Raw genomic sequence first — 17,868 nt, 5'->3', positions numbered from 1 at the left:
TAGAGGTATGTATAAATCTGGTCACAACATATACATGAATATTTTCCTTATAAATGATACGGAGGAGCTATAAAAGTATTATCAAGCGTGGTGCCTATGACCATACCTGGCGATGCAGTAGGTACTCAACAATTATTTATTGACTACATAAGAATGTTGGACAGAAGTGATGAAGTGATGTAGAGCCAAGATCATCATAATGGCTACCATTTTTGGCCTTAGCCCATTCATCGACTCTATATTATCTGCAATTCTTACAAGATTAGAAATGATTTGAGTATAGTTACTATTTTTGCAAGTGAGGAAACAGAGGTTTAGTGAGGCTAAGTAACTTGCTTGATGTCACACAGCTAATGACTGAAGGAGTCGGTGTTTGATTTTAGTGTTCAGGCATTCCATTGGCAAAACTCTGACTGAAGGGGATGTTGGTCAGATATTCACAAAGAAAAAAAAATAACTTTTGTCTAAATTACTGCACATTCAGGGGGATAATGCTATTCACTTGGAACAGTCCAGATAACTTGTACAAAATGATCCCTTTGTTGCTGTTGTTCTATGTAAATCTTGGACAGCATCCCTCTTAACATCCCTCTTAGCAGACAGCTTAACATGATGGACTCAACCTGGGAGGCAGGTGACCTGAGCTGAGCCCTCCACCCTGATATTTCACAGCTAAATATCTTGGGTCAGTCATTTAACTTTCTGTGACTCAACTTCCTCCTCTACATGTAAAATGGCAGCGATAAGAAGAACATTGTTAAGGTCACTCTAAGAATTAAATGAGCTAATAAATATAAGGTGCTTAGATCAGTGACTGGCCCATACATGCTGTATGTATGATAAATAAAATAAGCACCCCAGTGTTTACAAAGCAATGGTCTACCCTGCCTTTACTCATCAAGCATTTCCCTCCGTGCCCCTGGCCCTTGAGGGTTTATTCCGTTTAGTGTTCAGAGAGGCCCTCTCCGGGCCTCGATTTTACCCTTTACTCCTGCTTACACCACCTGGTCCAAAATCTGCTAGCATCTGACTTCACAGGTCAGCTTCTCTCATTGCAGAGGAAACCAAATGGAAGATTGGAATTTGCCAGCTGCCTGGTGTTTAATGGGGAGTTTTCCCTCCTCTCTCTCCATGATTTTTTTTTTTTATAGTTCACCTATCATATTCGTGTGCAATTGAATGCCTCTCCTGTATACTACACTTGCCAACTCTATCTCTAGTAATTATTCTGTTTTAGTCCACTGCAATGTACCTGCCAACAATCTGAAATGTGCAGGTGGTGGCTGCTCCGCGCTGCCTGCCTCCCCGCTCTCCCATTTGCATGCACCCTGTGGTGGCAACCTAATGTGATGGCTCTGACATGGCTTACAATGGAGACAATGACAGGAGGCCAGGGCGGCACAAGTGCCTTTTCTATTTACCATCCGCGATTATATATATTTTTTCATTCCCTTTTCCTTCTTTTCCTCACAGAGAGACAAGGTAAGAGCCTGCACACATTATGCTTTAGGCTGGCGTGAAACACTTGTAAAACACAGGAAAATAAAGGTCCTCTGCGCCTCAGAAGGAATACAGCCCCACCTCCCCCACTCCACCCCTGCACTTCCCATTGCTCTGAACAATTAATACAATTCATCAGTGACTCCTTCTGACTCTGGAGAGTGCTTTTTTTTTTTTTTTTTTTTTTTTTTTTTTCCTTCCTTGACCTTTGTCAACAGATACCTTTTAAAAATGTATTCTGTATTCTTTTAGGGAATGGGACAGATAACAGCTAAAAAACGGTGGTTTTTGCTCTAACACGCCATTTTTGCTCATCGATTCCTTTCTCTTTATTTTCTGGGGGGTAGGGGGGGGAAATCCTTTGGGGCTCGAATTTTCTAAGATTGGACTGAAGTTAACCATTATCTAAAAAAAAAAAATTCATTACTTCGAAATTGTTGAGCTACATTCTTTCAATTATGTTTTGAATTATGGAAGAAGTACAGTTTTCCCACTCTGACAATGGACTCCAACCACTTACAGGTCTGACTCTCAAAAATAGCGATCAGCTCCCATCTGACAAGACTGGTCTTTCATGAAGAGTGAAAAGGAATCCAAATTTGAAGTAGCATGTTTGGAGCCTTTAACATCATGAATTTCTGAAATTACAAGCCTGAGTGTGCAATTATTACATTTTTGTCTCAATCTTTTTTAAAGTGCTTCTGTTCAAACTCATTTCGCAGCAGCTCCATCAAAGTATTACTGACAGAAAGGCCAGGCGCTTCAGACAATTTCTGAGTTTTCTCTCTGGGTAAAAGTATGGACCCGGAGTCTCTCTCAGCCTCCTTCCATTTTCAGAGCCAGGGCCTCAACCACAATCCTCCCCTCTCAGACATAACTTAGACCCACTCTTTTTTCCAGTTGCTTCTGACCCTTTTTTCTTCATCCTGGCCCATTTTCATTTCTAAATGCTAGCCTTCATGTGCTTCTTTCTATCATTAATATGTTTTTCAAGGGTATAATGAAATACAAGGATATACAAGAAGCATTGATCTCTCCTGGGAGTCTAAAGGGCTTTGTCCACTTGTTTTTCTTTCCCTAGGGCTCACTCTCAGATTAAAGTCACTCAACTACTTAGATGGCTCAACGCTCAAAGACCAAGAAGTTGCTGATGTGGCTCAGTGGTTGAGCACTGACCTATGAACCGGGAGGTCATGGTTCAATTCCCAGTCAGGGCACATGCCCGGGTTGCGGGTTTGATCCCCAGTAGAGGGTGTGTAGGAGGCAGCCAGTCAATGATTCTCTCATTATTGATGTTTTCTATCTCCCTTCCTCTCTGAAACCAATAAAAATATATTTTTAAAAAATCTTTATTGTTGAAAGTATTACATATGTTCCTTTTTTCCCCCCATTGACCTCTTCTAGCCTGCCCCGACGCCCATCCCAGGCCTTCACCACCCTATTGTCTGTGTCCATGGGTTATTCATCTATGCAAACAAGTTCATTGGTGAGTCTTTTCCCAGCCACCCACCCTCCCCCGCTTTCCCTCTGAGATTCCAAAGTTAAGAACTGATTGTTTTACAGTCTAAAAAGGCCTTTGGTGCCTTGAGTGCAAGAATCAATGAAAGACATTGGGGATCGGCTGAATTACTTCCTTATACTGTAAATGATAGTGAGGCCAGAAAGAGTAAATAATGGATTTTACTCATGTTTTTATTCAACCTATTTTTATTGAGCACCAACTATGTGCCACAGGGAACATGGAGCCGAAGCCGAGTAAAAAACATGCACACTCAGGAGAGACTGACTGGTAGGTAGGAAGCGCATAAACAAATCATTGTAACTCACGTGGTAAATGCAGCGAGAAAGGAGCTGGAAGTAAAGAGAGCTAGAGTTGAGGCATGGAAGCCACCTTCACCCTTGGAGGGTGGGGCTCTGCACAGGGAAGGAACTGGCAGGGGCTGTGTGAGCTGCTAAGGGGACCCAGTTCAAACTTCCTGTCCTGGCGACTACCACTCGTCTTCGGGAACTAGTTTACAAACTCAATAGCGTGCTTTCTTTCTGTACCTATTTCCCCTCTAGCCACCACCTAAACTTGGGGACCACATTCCAAACAGTCCTTGGCCATCCTGGGTCAGCACAGGGCATGCCCACCAACTAAAAGTTCCTGCGTTTCCTATGGCAATCCAAACAGGGCTTTCTCCATATTTTGGTTTTCAGATTATTGTTTTTAATACCAGTAATTCTGAAAGAAAGGAAATAAGTAGGAATACAATTTTCTGTCTTGCCATCTTTTTGTTTCTAAGCATCATAACAATGTCTGAAATTATTTCTAGTTTATTGGTTTATTTATTTGTAGACGGACTCATTTCTAAAAGGATTTCTGGTGACACACAGAAATCCTCACAATGTAATAAGATTAAATAAATAAAACAATCAATCATAAAAATGGGAAAACAGAGAATAATAAGCCCTAAGCACACGAATTTAAATGATAGATGCTCTGAGAACATACTGGGCAAACAACAGCCAAGCAAAGGAACAGGAACTTCAGATGAAAAGCCGACTTCTCCTGGCTTAATAGAAATCACACGTTAGAGGCCAGGAGTTGTGGCCTTGCCTGTTTCAGCCCTGAATGCCCCCTAATGCCCTGCTTCTGAGATGGCAGGTTGAGTTCCTTATAGTGGTTTGTTTTTTGTTGCTTTCCATTGTCAAAAAAATTTTTCCCCCAGATTAAAAATTCCCTTGGGTAACTATGGAATTGATTTTAATAAATGCAAATCTGATCTAGCTGATCCCATGATTGAAACCCTTTAAAGGTTGTCCTTGAGATAAAGTCTATGTTCTGAACCACTTAGCCCTCCATCTTTTCTTTAGCATTCTCTCGGAACTTTTCTTTGGCATTCACTCTGCGACTTCAGATCTCCTGGTAAACTGTGCAAGCTTTCACTTCCAGAATTTGACACATGGTATTCCCTTTGCCTGGAGCATGTCTCCCAGTTCTCTTTGCTAACTCCTCATCGTTCAAACCTTAGTTTAGTATTCATCTCTTTTTAAAGAGACTTTTCTTGAACCTTCGCTCTATGCTTCTCTACATCTTGAGATTAGTGCTTATCACCCATACTTGGATTAAATCTTACTCCAAATAGTGTATACAATTGTGGATAAGCCAATTCTAATGAGCTTATATTTTTACACATCTAAAAATTAATTGATGACATTTTTTTTTTTGCATTTAATACACTTTTCACTACAAAATAAAAAAGAAAAGGGGAAAAAGATAAATAGCCCATAGATTTCTGAAATAGTGGCTCAAAGCCACAATGATATTAATATTGATGTCCTCATTAAATTCTATGGAAATGGAAATAAAGATACCCACAGTATTTCTTAAAAGATTAAAAGTCTCATTTGTTTTTCTTATAACTGGGTAAATTAAAAAGCCCAATGTCTGTTCTATATATTATAATGCTTTCCAACTTAATTTGTACTGAAAGGCTACTTTTTCTTTTTTAATAACAGCTTTTAAAGTAAAGGATTTTATAATAACAAGTTTAAAAAATCAACCCTGTATTTTCTTCAATTATAATTATGAGGTAAACTTAATGAAATTACTTGGAAAGTACCTACTGCTAGCAAAAAAAGTCAACTTTTTACTTAAAGTTCCTCTATCCCAGAGTCAGTAGAACAATTGGGCTAACTAGCCCTGGAAGGTTTTGGGATAATTTAGTTCCTTCTGGGATGCTACAAGAAAATGTGAATGATCATTTTTTTTCTTTCTTATCTCAAGGATAATACACATCTAGTAAATTTTGAGTGGTAAAATAGAGAAGTTTATTCATCATATACATTGGATATCTGAGGAACTTTCACTAGACTTTAGGGATATGGTATTATGGTAATTTAGTACTTGTCTTATAGTTGGGTTTTTTTCATGATAATGATTTAAAATATTTCCAATTAAAAAAATTCATCTCAGAACAAGCACTGGCCCTCAAGCCAGTTTACCAGTGTAAGTGCTACTTAAATGTTTTAAAACAAAGATTTGCTTTGCCATCAAATAGGTTCCCTTTAATTTAAACCCCATAAAGCAAAATCGTGAGAAAACAATGGAGCTTTGTTACAGAGGAAAGAAAGAAGGCCCTACCTCTCCTTCTGTAGTAGGTGGGAGAGTATCCAAATTACTTTCTTCTCTGCATTTATGTTATAATTGTTTAGAAAAGGATCATGGTTTTGTTTTTAAAGTGTGATTTCCCATGAACTCTTGACATTTGGTTTATTTTAGAGGTTGTACTCCCTCTGCCTTGCAAAGCTTCACAGCACCCATTAGACTTGTTTTCTAGGAGACCATTTTCCAGGCGGCCAACCCATCTTCTTCCAGGGAAGGCTGCGACACTTCCCACGCTTCAGAAAAGTCCCATGTTCTCCCAAGGGAGTTGAAGCAGGCAGGTTACCTGTCTCACAACGGGCAATTCTAGAGGGCATAATTTGGTTTGTGCCAAAGCTATGCCTTCCAGGTCTGCATTTAGACGATCCCTGCTGCCAGTATTCTACTTAGTGCTTCTTATTATGCCAATGGCAGTGATGCCACAAAAGTCTACCTCATTGCCCCTGACATTATTTTTTTTTTATTTCTGTCTTCATTTGATATGGTTTAGTGGAAGAAATATAACCCTATTAAAAGCAAGCCCTCATTACCCTTGTGCCTACTAGGAATACCATGGTTGAAAATCACTCATCACAACATCTATAAATAAACCTTTCCCCAGCATTGTGTCCTTTAATTTTATCATAAAAAGGTGGGTTTTTTTTGTTTGTTTATTTGTTTGTTTTTGGATATGATACATACCATCTTTGGAGCACTTTTATTTATTTATTTTATTTTTTACATAAAAATGAATCCACTGGGTAATTTCTAATGAATGTAAATAAATGGAAACTTCACCTGTGCTATTCTCTCCCACTTCACTGCTGTCTTTGGTAACATAAGTACCAAATTTTCAATGCCTAAGAACCCAATAATTAAAAGTAATTTACTTTTACTACTTATGCTACAAAGTGGCCAACATCAAGTCACACAAGAGGCACATTTGGGTCCATCTGGGAAAAAGAGTTCTAGTAAGTTCCATACTCTGCAGTCTCCAGATGTAAGTCTGGGTCTTCCATAACTCTTCAGACCCTTGGACACCATACCTTCAATACACAATGATTGTACTGGGAATTCTACTATTAATACAAAACTATGAATGGAAAGAATATTCTGGTCTAGTTCATCGGGGAGAAGGATCAACCTGCATGCATCCTCAAAGTTCATTTAAGTGTGGGAATAAATAAGGGCTCTGAAAGTTTCCAAGTTTAGGCCTTCCAACCACCAGCTCACCACAGCAACCAATACAATTTCTGGTGCATCTTAATAGCATTTCTGATCTGCTCCTAGGACTGTGCCTGGACCTGGAATGCTTCTTAGCATCCTGAGGACCTGCCAGGTTGTTTGAGATCTTGCTTCAAACTCACCAAGATTCCTAACTTTCAGCATGGCTGCTGCTTCAAACATCCTGTACTTGTCTTGTATCAACCAATCAGGCCCCAAAGATGAAGAGACTGATCCAGAGCAAAATCTATGAGTGGGATTGCTAGGCACAGACCTAAGCTGCCAGGACAACCCCAAGTTGGCAAGATACCACTGCAGAGGTCCCAGGAGACTTTCTGCCAAAATTTCCCAAGATACAACAAAGAGAAATCACGCAGGGATTTGGGACAAGTCAGGATGTTGTGTGACTGGCTCTGGGGTTATGCATCCCAGGAGGCCCTATTCTATTGGGGGATGCAGGTATCATCTATGGCCTATCTCAAATGGCCCTGTCTTCTGTAGACTTTCTCCAATCACTCTGGCTAGTCACACTCACTTCTCTATAAGAACCTCAAATTCTGAGGTTCTTATAGACAGTAATCATACAATCATAATAGTAATTTATAGTATACCCTGACCCCTCTGGTGAGTCCCAGAGGGGCAGGAGCTGTTCCTGTTTACCAGCATATGTTCAGTGTCTGGCATGAAGTAGAAGCTAACTAGATTTTGGGTCAATGAATCAATGAATTAAGTGGTTACTTAGGAATTGGCTTAAAGGAAACAGGATCATTTTGTTCTAGATTAGGTTTAACAGTGTAAAAGAGGCAATTATGTCACCTCATTGAAATATTGACTTATTCTGCAATACGGCTGCTTGGTTAGGAATAAAGATCTAAAAATCAAGAAAAGCTGATGAGAAACTGTTTGACAATTTGGCAAATCACCAATTCTAAGTCCATTTCCTCACTTGTAAAATGTTTAACAATTTAAAAAAAAAATTCTCCAGTGTACTTAAATGGACATTTCCCATAGCGACCTTCAAAAATGAACCCAGTACTACACTCTTCCTCCCAACTTTAGAAAGAGATCAGAAAGAGAAGAGAGGAAAGTACCATGGGCACTAGCATTGTTTCTAAGCGCCTTCCCAGCAAGGAGCTGGTCCCTTGCCCTCGCCACTCCATCATGAAGTATAGCTCAATGAATAACTAACAGATGATTACATTTATGAGGAAAGAGTACTCACAGCAGACAGCTACTTCCTACAGGTGACAAGCAATCTTCCGCAGGGGCTTCACCTGACGAGTCATTTTGGGACGTGATCACAAGGGTTGGAGACTGATGAAATTATCCTGTCCAACATCAAACACAAAGTGGTTGTAAATCAGCAGAGGCTGTGGCAGAAGGAGAGAAGCTCATTCTTTATGCTTTGCAGACAGTCTTCCACCTGGGGGCTGCACCCAGCATCCTAACAACCATTAAGTGACCCTATAAAGAGATTTAATTAAAACACACACACATTAGAGTAGCCATGGACTCGCATCCTTCAGCTGTCTTGAGGAAGTTGATTTGAAAGCGAGTTGTATGATTTAAAAACTTGAATGTGTTGAGCCTAAGTCAGCATAGCACAGCACCATGTATAAATAAAGAGACGCCTGTCTGTGATAACTCTCTGCTTGACCTTGCCAGATCACTTCGGGAAAGGCAAACCAAAATAAGAAAATTTTTTTAAAAGCCAGCCAGCTAGAGTTTAACCTGGTCTAGGGGGTTCCTCAGAATCAGAAATTGGTCTTGCAAATGCATTCTACAAGAAGAGAAGGAATAAAATCTGGGTGATTTATTCGTGGTATCTGCTGAACAGCCCTTGATTTACACAAGGTCTAAAGAAACGTGGAGAAACCATTCTGAACTTGCCCTATGGACGGAATCATATTTTAAGAGTAAAAAATTGGCAGGTTTCATTGAATAGGGAAGGAGCTTTCTAAGGATCCCATTTCCCCATCACCGAGAAAGGGATTTATAAGCATTGTTCCCTTTCGTGGTGTTGGAAGTTCCAGGGTAAAGCCTTTAGGTTTCACTATAGGAACCAGCTACTCAAGAGGTTCCCAATGCTTGATGATTGCCACGAAATTGTGTTCTGTGTGTGTGTGTGTGTGTGTGTGTGTGTGTGTGTGTGTGTGTGTTTAATGAATGGAAAAACTATTTTTTAAATGGTTATTCTAGAAAGGTAAGTGAGTTTACCGGGGTCCTGTGCAGCCCTATACAATCCCGACTCCTTCCTGCTTTACTTGCAGAACCTGCTATGCGAGGGCATTTGCGAGGCTCTGCGTGAGAGGCCTGTGCATAGTAAAATAGGCCGCTTGAATAGGAATTGTGACTGATGTAAAAATACCCCCTGCGTTTTATTTAGTTCTTAGCTCTCCATTTGTAATTGAAATGAAGCTTCTGAAATGCCTCGCTTCCCAGACATTTTGTGGAATCACATACGTTTGATCTCCTAACAGTATTCTTCAGGTAATTTCGCATAGTTGATTGGGAGGATGTGTGTGTGTGTGTGTGTGTGTGTGGGGGGGGTATTAGTTTAATATTAAAAAATAATAATTTAGAACTTCTCACAAAACAGGCAATAGGCAGGGGAAAGAAAAGACCTCTGATGAACTGTATTTGAAAAGGGAAGTGAAAGTAGCAAGGAGCTCCTGAGATTCCCAAGGAGCACTTTATGGATGGCTATTTTTGTGCCCTCTGCGGTGCTTTCGCCGTGGCTGCACCTTAATTATCCTGTACTTTGTTCGGGGAAGGTATGTACTGGCTCCCTGCCAGTGCGGGCTAGGACTCTTCTTGTCACTAGTGTCTAACAGCATGTACCGAACAATATCCCAATTAGATGTGTAAGTGTTAGAAACATGATACACCAGTGCGTTTTTCTCGGAGGCTGATCAGTGGGAAGTTTCAGAAACACACACAGAAGGTTATAAGCTTCATTTGAATCCTTTTCCACATTAGCCCAAGAAGGCAGGCAAAGAGGCTGAAAACAGAACACGACAGGTCAAGATCTCGTCAGTGTATCATTTTGTTCACCACAGGTCAGAATGATAGAGCCATTATTTTCAAAGAGCGTTCCTTTTGTTATTGTCACCTCCTGAGACACAACGTCATTTCTTCGGTAACAAAGGAAACTTCCTGGATCTCTTGATGCATAATGTTTTATTGCCAACTGGAGATTTCTGGATAAATTAAGGTGCTCTCCACTCAGAGCGAAAACCAGCACCTTAGCCATGGCTGCTGGGACACCGGAGGGCTGGCTCATGCCATCCACCTGGTCCTGAGTACACAGACTCCAACTGTGAGAAGAAGTACACGATGGGGGACACTCTGACTAGGACAGAAGCCAGCGGTTGAGTGAAAAATCCAAGCTGGGCCTGGACTTCCCAATCTGCCCTTCTTGATTGACGGGGCTCACAGGCTCACCCAGACCATCACCATCCTTCACTACCTTGATCGCAAGCACAACCTCTGAGGGGAGACGGCAGAGGAGAAGATCCGAGTGGACGTGTTGGAGCGTGAGATGGTGGACCTCGGGATGTACAGCATCAGGACCTGCTACAGCCCTGACTTTGAGAAACAGAAGGTTTTGAAGGTGCTTCCTGAGAAGATGAAGCTCTTCTCAGAGTTTCTGGGGAAGAAGTCTTGGTTTGCAGGGGATAAGCTCACCTGTGTGGACTTTCTGGCCTGGGATTCACTGGATGTGCTGCTCATATTTGACCCCAGGTGCCTGGGCACCGCCCTGAACCTGAAAGACTTCTCTTTGAGGGCCTGAACAAAATCTCTGCCCCCATGAAGGCCAGCCACTTCCTCCCCACACCCAGGTTCTCCAAGGCTGCAGTGTGGGGCAGCAAGTAGTGCCTGTAAGTGCAGGACATGGGAGTGAGGAGCAAAGGGGCCTTGAGAGCAGCTATGTATTCTGTATTCTGTATTCTTTCTGCTTCTTTTCACCCTTCCCTCCCCCACATGCCATTGGCCCCTTATCTGCCTCTAAACCCCCTCTCACCAGCCTACTTCAGCCATGATCCTACCCTTCCTCAGAACCCTCTTGCTGTAATGCCAACCAGTCAGACCTTCTCCTCACCAGTTGCTCTGCTTCGAGGGCCCACCTGGACCCCTGGCCTGTGGAACTCAGCTGTGAGCTCCCGCCTCTGTTCTGCAGACCTGGATTGTCTGGTGTGCAGGGTGTGGTCCCTGCCCTGCCCGCCTGAGCCCCAGCAAAGCCTGGTCACACCTACTTGTCTTGTCATTCCCTCCTGGCCACTGGACTCAGGACTGACTGTGCTGATGTTTGGGGGTATCTATTTCCCCTTCGTTGTCCGCAATGGCTGGTTTGTAGGGATGTATGTGTGGGGTGATGGCAGGAGGGGGAGGGTAGGATTGTAAGGTTTCTTGCTCATTTCTATCTTCATGTTCCATGTGCCTCAGCCCCGGATCTCTAAGAAGAGGGAGACCCTGGGGCCTCCTTCGTTTTTGTATTTGTGAAATGCCTCTTATAAGCCCATAGGACTCTGTGTCATGGTTGGAGTGGGTTGAGCCATCCGCTGCTGGTGTGGGATCCTAGTGGCCTACCTTCTGTCACCTTTCCCAGAGGTGTTCCTTGCCTTACATCCCCTTCTTTTACGCTCTCACAACATATCACAATAAAATGCACCCCACCGCAAAAATAAAATAAAAATACATTAACATTAAGTAAGCCATGATATAGCCTACATTCATAAGTTAATTTTCCAAACTAATAAAGTGAAATGTATCTCTCTCTCTCTTCCTCTTTCTCCCCTTCTCCCTTTCACACCTCTCTCTCTCTCTCTCTCTCTCTCTCTCTCTCTCTCTCTCTCTCTCTCTCATTCCCTCCACATATGTCAGAGATGGTAAGAGAAAAATATGTGCCAAAGGAAGCAAGCTCTTTTCATTCTCCTACCCTGTTGAGAAAATAATTGTGTAAAATGTCTGGACTAAGTTAAAACAGCCAAAGACAGCCTTTAATTTACACCCTGCAATGGGTTAAGAGTTCAGTCAGTCTTCTCCTCTGTTTCTATCAGTCACTCTCTTTATAACAATTGAACTAAATTATTTTAAATGGCAAAGTAGTTAAATTCTTCCCATTGGCCCTACAATCAAACACCACATAGATTATCAGCTCCATGGATTATTAACTCTGTTTTAAGAATGAGCATATAAAAGCTTCAGATATACATGTGCTGCTAATGCTTAGAAGAGAGTAGATGGGTCCAGGGGTCATAACCAAAGGACAACAGACACAGTTCTAGGGTCACTGGAGAAGGGAAAAGTAGGTTCAGATTTTCACATACCCATGTATGGTCATGGTCTCTCTCTCTCTCTCTCTCTCTCTCTCTCTCTCTCTCTCTCTCTCTCTCTCACACACACACACACACACAATTGGACTTTCTTCCTTGATGATATTGTTACAACAGATGCCTTAAGTGTGATTATTCAGGCCGATATTTTACTTCTCAAAAAATAATACAATATTTCTTTTTTTCTATTGTTTACCACTCATAATTATGTACTCCATTCAAAAAAATACCCAATTGATGCAATATATATATATATATATATATATATATATATATATGGGCATACTCCTTTATTTAAGACATTGGCTAACATTTGAAGAAAAATGAGTGGCAAGATTTTACAATTGGTCCTGCCAGCATAGCTCAGTGATTAAGTGTCAATTTATAAACCAGGAGGTCATGGTTTGACTCTCAGTCAGGGCACATGCCCGGGTTGCAGGCTCAATTCCCAGTGTGGGACATGTAGGAGGCAGATTCTTTCTCATCATTGATGTTTCTATCTCTCTTTCCCATCCTCTCTGAAATCAATAAAATATATATATTTAAAAAAGGAAAAAAAGATTCTATAAAACATGGGATAATTACTGGGCAAAGGATTTAAATGAAATTTCAAGTTACCAATACCAGGGTAAAACTTGATTAACAATGCCAATTAGAGAAGTCTGAGACGGATATGTGATATAGAACTGCTGTCTACATGAATCATCTGTTTTCATGGTCCAAAATTGACTGGCAATGGCTGGTGTCTTTGATCCCTTTCCCCAGTTTTAGTTCTACCAGGATTCCCATGGGAAGCAACTGTTTAGTTGGAACAAAATGACTCCTCTAGTATCACAACATATTTTAAGAACCAAAACAAGCACAATGCTTATTAAAGGCAGAGAATCAATACATTTGGAAATCTTTTTTGGATCTTCAAAACAGATAAAAATCACAGTAGGGGTAGAACAAAATTTACTGCTGGCCCTCAGTTGATTCTAGGACCTCTAAGGTGTCCAGATTAAAGGATTAGAGAGCTGATCTAATAAAATGTTTTCACTAGAAGAATAAACAAAATAATAACTCAGATTAACTTCAAATAAATCCAACTCAATAAACATGTCACCCTTTTAATATAGATGTCTTTCATTGATATGGTAGATTCCAGATAAATCACAAAACTTTTCTTTTTCTCCAACATCCTTTTTAGATAGTTAATTGCTATGAGGAAAGTCAAGTGACTCACTCAAAATCGCACAGTTGATGACTGGTGCACCAGAACTAGAGTCTGTGAATCAACTTCTCCATAAACTTCTCTGTTATGCTCCCAGGCACAACCTTCCCAGCATTGACATGTGATAAATTCCTGCTTCCAGAACATGTCCACCTTGTCAAAGTGGAACCATTGTAGTTACAAAGACAATAATTGGCCAGTGATGTCACCAAGATGGTGAATAGGTTGTTCCTGCCTTCACTCCTTGGCATAAGAACAGCAACTAACAATTATTCAAGAACAAGACACCATTGAGAAAATCCTAGAACATGGGGGTGAAGCTGAAGTAGCCCCTGCGCAACAGAGACCAAGGCAGACAAGGCAGAAGGGTAGGAGAAGTGCTAACACATTGGCCTTACTGTCCCTTCACCAGGCCAGGGCATCAACATGCAGAGAAAAGAAAGAATTGTAAAAGAAAAAGAAAAAAGTCACATGTAAGGGAACCCCCATAAGAACAATGATAGACTCCTCAACAGAAACATTTCAGGCCAGGGGAAAATGGGATGACATAGTCAAAATATATTTTTTTAAAGCCTGTCAATCAAAAATACTATATACCCAGTAAAGCTGCCCTTCAGAAATGAAGGAAAGATAAAGACTTTCTCAAACAAACCAAAGCTGAGTGAGTTCATTACCTCTAGTTCTGCCTTATAAGAAATGTGAAATGGAATTCTTTGAACAGAAGTGAAAGGACTCTAACATCATAAAAACATAAAAAGGTAGCATAAAAACTCATTGGCAATAGTAAATATATGCAAAATTAGATTTTGTAAATTAGTAATAGTGGTGCATAACTTATTTACAATTCTAGCATAAAAGTTAAAAAATGACCACATTGGAGCAAAAGAAAATCAATAATACTGAGCTTGTCTTTATTTAAAATATTGATATTTTACTCATCAGGGATTTTTGCAATGACTTTAATTATATATATATATATATATATATATATATATATATAGAGAGAGAGAGAGAGAGAGAGAGAGAGAGAGAGAGAGAGAGAGAGATTGACTTGTTGTTCCACTTATTTATGTGTTGACTCTTATATGTGTCCTGACTGGGGATCAAACCCTTAACCTTGGCATATCAGGACGATGCTCTAACCAACTGAGTTAGTGGTCAAGGCTAAAATGATTTTAATTCTTAGAAATGTCCTTAAAATATTATTTATTTTGATGACTGAACTCACCCCTCCACCCCTTAAATTTTGCACGCCAGGCAAAATTTACTTGCGTCATCTAATCCTGAGTACTTAACATGTGACTAAACAATTCTATCTAATTTCTCCCAATCAAGTACTGCAGAGAGGCAGGTTGTATTTGAGAAAGTAGAGGAAGGAAGCAGTCACCTCTGTTTTGCTATTGAGTCCTTTCTGTGAGTTTAGGGTTGTGCTGGGGTATGTGCCCCAGTGGAGGGCTTGTCCTCACCCAGGAAGAAGGGGGTGGGATGGGAACCCTGGTTACACTGAATTCCTAATAGAAGGAACCTAGTCTGGCCCATAGACTGGAAAAGCTATCATGCACCTATATTTTCTCTATTAATCATCTATATTATGCATAAAGCTGGAGTCCATTTGGGAGGGATGTGAAGGGAGAGTGACTCTAGGGTGTCATGTAGTGTGACATCCCAGAGAAAGTGGATGTGGAAATACAGCACTCACTCAATGCACACTTACTAGTGTTTTATTTTAAGAGGCTAGAAATACATTTTGCAGCCTAGATAACCTGATGGGGTAAAGACAGTGCAAAAGTAAATATGTAAAAAAAAAAAAAAAAAAAAAAAAAGGAAAGAAAGAAAGAAACCTGAAATACTATATTTTATTGAATCCTTGCAATCAATAAATTCAATTGTAGTTGTGGCCATAACCTCCTAATGATCATTCTCCTATTTAGCCTGGTGTTTAGCATGTATTTCTTCATGTACCTGGTCTTGTTCCAAATTAGAGTGTCCTGATGACAAATTCAATAAGATAGAGTTTTTTTTAAAAAAAAAGACAGAACACTCACCCAGGGGGTGTGTGACACCTACTCAACAACTATTTGATAGCCCTCTGCTTTTCTGTTAAAAGCACATTCTGGGGCAGAATTCTAGTCTGCAACAGAATCTGCTTTTCCATGAACTGCACGACTATCTGAATGGAGCAGTCACTTTAAACATTAAAATATTTACATTTTAAAAAGACATTTCAAGAGAAAGTTGCAGCTACCTGGGAGGAGAGAAAATTGATATTCTTTGTGTCTCATGATCTTTAAGTTATGTCTGTCTTCATAGATTTTGATAGCTTACGTTTTACCAGGTTTTCATTTTATCTTAGCTAACCCCCCCCAACAGAAAACACAGCGAGTAGGTAAAAAAATCATCTGTGAACCATAATAAATAGATTTCTGCCAATGACAGGTCATGATACAGGGAAAAAAAATCTCTGATGACCCTCTTTCCTCTGCACTCATTTATCTCTTCCTGGTGTCCACTGATAGATTCTTGCTCTATGATTTATTGCAGAAAAACACCACCTAGAAATGGGCTTTTGATAAAATTGTTCAAGGATTCCTGGACAATAAATCCTAATCTTAACATGCAATGCTGCAGAATGTTTCACCTTTCTTATGCTATAAATAAAATATGCCAAATGTGATAATAAATTCATACATTTAAGCACTCTCTATGTAGTTTAGGAAATAAAGTCATAGTATGTATGCCTAATAGCTGCTCTAAGCCTGAGGATGTTGATGGCAGTTTTTGTACATTTGCCATCCAAATTTTTAGCACTTCAAGTACTTGGGAAATTTCATGTCTTCCCTCTGCCTGGGAAGCTCTGCTCTGCAAAGAGCATATGTGAGTTAGGCATAACCGGTTTCTGGTAGCTCAAATCAAAAGAGATGTTTCCTGAACACAGACAACTTGCTCTGCAGAAATGTTGAGTTCATGCGGAGACCTTTCTTTGTAACTAATCATTTCTTGGAAGAAATGATGAGAGGCTCAGTCACCTGACTGTGACCCCACTAGTAGCGCAGGGTGCTAAGTGCACAGAGGCCTAGAAGTTAGGCTTCTTCTCATAAGCTCAAGGACATGTATCTGACCTCCACACATGGTAGAAGGTTGGGAGAGTCAATCTCTACTCATCTGCTTTGAGCTCATTTGCTCATCACTATATGGGAGCCTAAAATAAAGACTGGTATCAATTATTGAGTGTTTCTAAAGCTTATAAACTCTGGCAAACACCCACCTTTTTAAAAAGATGGGGGCAGGCCAAAACCGGTTTGGCTCAGTGGATAGAGCTTCGGCTTGTGGACTGAAAGGTCCCAAGTTCGATTCCAGTCAAGGGCATGTACATTGGTTGCATATCCCCGGTGGGGGGTGTGCAAGAGGCAGCTGGTCTATGTTTCTCTCTCATCGACGTTTTTAGCTCTCTATCTCTCTCCCTTCCTCTCTGTAAAAAATCAATAAAATAAAATAAAACATAAAAAGATGGGGGGCAGGATCTTAATGTGGCTCAGGGTTTCTTGTACTTGGCACTATTAACTTTTGAGGTGAGATAATTATTTGTTGTGGGTGGCTGTCCAGTGCATTGTAGGGTGTTTAGCAGCATTCCTCGTCTCTACCCACTAGATACCAGTACCCCCTTCCCCACTCCCGTACGTTCTGATAACAAAAAAGGTCTGAAGACATTGCCAATGTCTCCTGCAGGGCAAAATCATCACTGGTTGAAAACTGCTGATCAAGCCTCAAGAAATATGTTAATAAACCATGGCATTAAAGAGGACAAAAGAGGTACTTTCAATTTCAGTAAAAGGAGTCAATTCAAAAGTCAGAGATGCTAAGTTTGGGGGTGTTCGCTGGCTTTTATTTTAGAGCGGGTTGAAAATATTTGTGGGATCATCTCCCTATGCCAGGCACAGAGAAAAGGAAAAGTCCCATGAAATGCTAATAGTCTGGCCAGTTGCTAAGGAATCCTGTGTTAAATACCACATTTGTGTATTCATTTACACTGAACTTGACAGAATTAGGATAGAGATATAAAAATAGTGTGTACTTGAAAAGGGTAACCTCACTAAAAATAAACAAATGGAAATAAGAATTCAAAAAATCCTAAGGGAAGTTTTTTTTTTTTTCTCTAACAAATTGGAATTGGAGAAACCGTTATCACATGTGTAGCTTCCTTTGTGTCCTCAGATATTTTTTGAAGGTCAAAGACAGAGATGCCTAATGGGTTATGATTATGTGAAATGAAGTGAAAAACAATGTTTTGTAATAGCAAACACTTTTTATGGTGACAGTGTATTATGGTCACTAAAATGTCTTACATCTGCCTTTTCCTTGGTGTCCATGGCTCAAAGCAGGAAAATAATATGTTGTTCAAGAAATACATAGAAATTGGGGGTGCGACTTGTTCAGAACGAAAGCTCTTGACTCAAGACCCAGGAAAATGT

At 40.4% G+C, this 17,868-nt stretch overlaps 1 pseudogene across 1 annotated transcript; it reads left to right on the top strand.

Moving 5' to 3' along the window:
• The first annotated feature begins 9,685 nt into the window (after positions 1-9,685).
• Positions 9,686-10,726, top strand: LOC311629351 (glutathione S-transferase Mu 5-like; annotated as a pseudogene). The gene is made up of 3 exons: positions 9,686-9,714; positions 9,830-9,989; positions 10,080-10,726. The product of its transcript is annotated as a glutathione S-transferase Mu 5-like (transcript).
• Positions 10,727-17,868: the final 7,142 nt, after the last annotated feature.

This window comes from Pipistrellus hanaki (genome assembly GCF_964339955.1).
Source record: "Pipistrellus hanaki genome assembly, chromosome: 10".
NCBI lineage: Eukaryota > Metazoa > Chordata > Mammalia > Chiroptera > Vespertilionidae > Pipistrellus > Pipistrellus hanaki.
The sequence above is the reverse complement of the archived record's forward strand: the minus strand, read 5'-3'. Positions and strand labels throughout refer to the sequence as shown.